Source organism: Lolium rigidum, chromosome 2 (genome assembly GCF_022539505.1).
Source record: "Lolium rigidum isolate FL_2022 chromosome 2, APGP_CSIRO_Lrig_0.1, whole genome shotgun sequence".
Classification (NCBI taxonomy): Eukaryota; Viridiplantae; Streptophyta; class Magnoliopsida; order Poales; family Poaceae; genus Lolium; species Lolium rigidum.
Window position 1 is genome coordinate 5,452,994 of NC_061509.1, and position 4,227 is coordinate 5,457,220.

Here is a 4,227-nt window from a genome sequence, read left to right on the forward strand (position 1 = left end):
GCCGCCGCTTGGCGTACCTTGCGTCTAGTTGACGGTCGTTGCGGTAGCGCTCCCAACAACTGTTTGTGGCGTGTGGTGGTGGCGGCGGCGATCATCGGTTCCTTCCGGGTGGCGGCGGCGACCGCCGGTTCCTTCAGGGTAGTGGGGGCGGCGACCGCCGGTTCCTTAAGGGTGTCGTCGGCGCTGGCGATCTTGGGCCGGATGATAGGGGAGGTGGCGCCGGTGCTTTTCTTAGCACTCGAAAGACCCCCCGCACGAATCCGGTTCTTCGGCCATTTCATAACCCATGAGGTGCAATCCCCAAGGGGCAAAACGTCGCCTCGCCTCGTGCTCCGGAGGTTGAAAGGGGGGCATGGTGTAGCGGTACTCCGGCACTACCATTACCAACTTGACCTTCACCACGTCTTCCGCCAAACCAGCGCCGTGCATAGTGCGGGAAGCCATGACATGGCCGCTAGCAACTTCCACCAACTTGCCGCCGGTCTCCACCGCTTGCGTAAATATGCATGGTTCATCCCGAGTCGGGGCGCCATGTTGGGCATCGTGAGATGGCAGTCACGAAAGGCATATATAGTTAAAGAAGATGACGCGAAGGAGTAACTAATGAGTTTACCTCCTTGATGGCGTCGATCTCGGCTACTGTCGATACAAGGGCGGCGGTTGGGGGCGTCGATGCGACCAGTTGGAGCTGCGGCGGCGGTTGGAGCTGCGGCATCGGGTGGAGCGGCGGCGTATGGTGGATCCCCGACGCCGGCGTCGGGTAAAGCGGCACCGTCGGCGACACGTGGAAGCTTGAGTTGCTGCCGCTGATGCTGGGCACATGTATCGGCCCCACTTGACCTCCCGCATTCCAAGCAGCTAACCCCTCCATCAACCCAGGGGGGATGATCTGTCGGATCTTCTCGTCCAATAACTTGTTCATCATCTCCGTGTTCTCCACAGGCTTTTCGGCCACCAGCTTCTCTAGTGACTCCACCTTCTTCTTCAGCTCCTGAACCTCGGATTTATCCTTAGCCGACGACCTCCTCTCCAGCTTTCTCGTCTTGGCATCCGATCCGTAGTACTCGGATAGCTTCATACTTGTGCCAAAGCCGGACACACGGCCACCCGACGTCGGTGGCTTGTCCGGCTCCCTATCCTTGTATTTGTTCATCGCCCCGTTGAAAGGCGTGTCCCACGGTTCCGTCGACCCCGGGACGACGGGCCAGCCTTCGTCAACTCTTCATCCTTCGACAAAGGAACTTAAGGTTAGCCCATTTGGCTTCATTGCCTCGATAAGATGAGCGAAATAATATAGAACTATCCTTACCAGGTACTTCTCGAAACCCCTCACGTCTTCGTGATCCGTAATAAATTCCCCGTCTTCCGGCCTAAGTAGTAGCGGGACCGGACAAAGTTCCTAGCCTGTTCATCCCGGATTTTGTGCCGTGGGTTTTCTTTCCCGAGACGTACCATCTCGGTATCCTCCTTGTCCCAAGTGGGCTGTTTTCCTCGGTAACCGCCGCTTCCGCAATGGTGGGTCCCTAAGTTCAAGTCCCGCATTTTCTTCCCCTGGCGGTCCATTTTTAACACTGTCAGCTCGTAAGTAAGACTTGAATGCATTAAAGTCTTCTAAGGAGATCGACGGGTCTTTGGTACTTATCCTCTCCCAACTTTCACCGGCATCGATCTTTGTCTTCAGCCGGTTCTTCCAGCCTGCTCAAGGCGGTGCTCATCTTCGTGAGAGCTAAAGAGTCCACCTTCTTATTGAACGGCTCCGGGAACATGTATCGTTGGTGAAGCTTCCGGAGGAGGGATTGGGCGAGAGCCTCGTTCTCCTTGCTTCCGAGGTCCCGAGTTAGGATCGGCACGGTTTCACCGGACGATGCACCCTAGTTGCATGCCGTACCCTTTGGCAACCCACGAAGGCTCCAAGGGTAGGCCACTTTCGGAGACTACCGTGAAATGATCGGTGACGTTGGCGAGCACTTGCGGCCTCCGATCCCTCCTTGGCCTCCTCGCCGTCCTCTTCTTCTTACCCTCCTGAGGGTTGCCGCCGCTATCACCTTCCGTGCGGTTGGCCGCGTTCTCTTCACCGGTCGTCTCTTCACCGGTCTCGGCGGCGGCGTCCCAGTTATCGTCATCGTCGCCGGTGTCGGCGGCGCCCCCGGCCCTCTCCCTCGAGGCGGCGTCCCGGCCCTCGTCGGTGTCGTCGGCGGCCTCCTGGCCCTCTCCCTCGGAGGCGGCGTCCCGGCCCTCTTCCTCATCGCCGGGCGACTCGGCGGCGGCCTTCCGGGGCTGCTGGTAGTCCTCCCAAAAGTCCTTGTTGGCCTCTCTCGCTTCTTCGTTCTGGCTCCTGAGCTTAGAAGTGCTGCCCGACATGTTTATTTGCACTTCATTAAAAAGAGGCAACAAGTTAGTACAAAAGTCAACCAAAAAATTCGGCATGACTTTTGCTAATTTTTCTACGTAGGAGTGCCCATTTCTCAACCGAAACGGAAGTTAATCAACGCTTCGGGAGAAATGGGCAACTCAATGAAATCCCTGCAAAAATATCCACCATATACACCATATATCCAACATATCCACCATATATCGACCATACAAACTTGCCCATCTACAATACATCAAACAAAAGCCAACATAAACCTGGAGCATCTATTTCAGCATATTTTTTAACCCGGAGCAAGACAACAACAATGACTTTCTTAACCTGGAGCATCTACCACCCGGAGCACTACCACCCGGAGCACTACACAATCTGGAGCACTACACAACCCGGAGCACTACAAAAACCAGAGTACATTAAAGCTAGCACTTCAAACCAGAGAACCGCACTTCAAGTTTTTAGCTAACATTAATTCATTATATATGGGCAAGCACCATTGGTACAAGCATATAGAGAACTGCACAAAAGCATATACAAGATAATGAGCATGAGCATGAGCATGATCATTTCATAAATGAATTCAAATAGTAGCATTTCATGTACTAGTAGCATTATAGAGCATAAACAAGCATACAAGCTTATAGAGCAAGCCAACCAAGTAGCTACCGCCAACATGTGACTTCAAATGAAAATGCTATTATTCCAGATATAATTAAATAGCAGAAGCTTGAGCATCATATGGAAATGCTAGTGACTTCAAATGAAAATGCTATTACTCATAAATATACATTACAAAAGGCAGTAGCTAGTGACTTAATTTTTTTATAAATTCAAAGAGAATTATACCAATAGCTAATCAAATTTTAGTAGATAATCAAAAGGCAGAGGCATTTTTGGTTTAGAGGAATATTCTTGCTAGGGCAGAGGTGGCCAGAGGCGAATTAACCCAAGCATTTTCATTTTCTAAACCTAGGCAGTAGCATTTCATTTTATTAACAAATCCTAGGCAGTAGCATTTCATTTTATTAACCCAAGCATTTTCTTTTTCTAAACCTAAATTTTCTACTGCCAACAAAATAGCAAGAACTTTATTAGCAACCATCTATGTATATACTGTATATATACTGCAACCATCTATGCATTTAATCATGTATTTAATCAGTGGTCATATGTGAACTTACTAAATGACAAGATTAATATCTACATTTTGGCATCCATTCATTCTATGCAAACAAATTGAATCATTATGAATACACAGTTGATCAATAAATAGTTCCAAGTAATTCATACCGACTCTCTGTTAACCCTCTTTTAAACATTGTCAAAATTCTTATCATCTCGTCTAAATCAAAATTCATACTGACCATCAAATTTCTATTTGACTAACACATCAAAATTCATAAATTGAATGTCCACACAAGCTACAGCAGCACTACATCAAAATTCATACTGACCATCAAAATTCTATTTGATTATATGTATATGCAACATTGTCAATTGCTCAATCAAAATTAACTACATCACCAGCAAGAAGTTAAGAAAATTGAGAACCAAATTGAGAGGCATAGGGGAGAGGGAGGGGCCGGGGCACAGGGGAGAGGGAGGGAGGCACAGGGGAGAGGGAGGGATCTCACCGACGGTGGCGCTAGGCGGTGATGGCGAGCGCAGGCGATGGTCCTCCTCCTCCTCCTCCTGCTGCCGCGGCGCGGCGGGGTGGTCCTCCTCCTCCCGGCTCGCGGCGTGGGCGGGGTGGTCCTCCTCCTCCTGCTCGCAGCGTGGGCGGGGTGGTCCTCCTCCTCCTCCTCTTCCTCCTGATCGGTGGTGCTAGGCGGCGGTGGCGAGTGCAGGGAAGCTAGGGT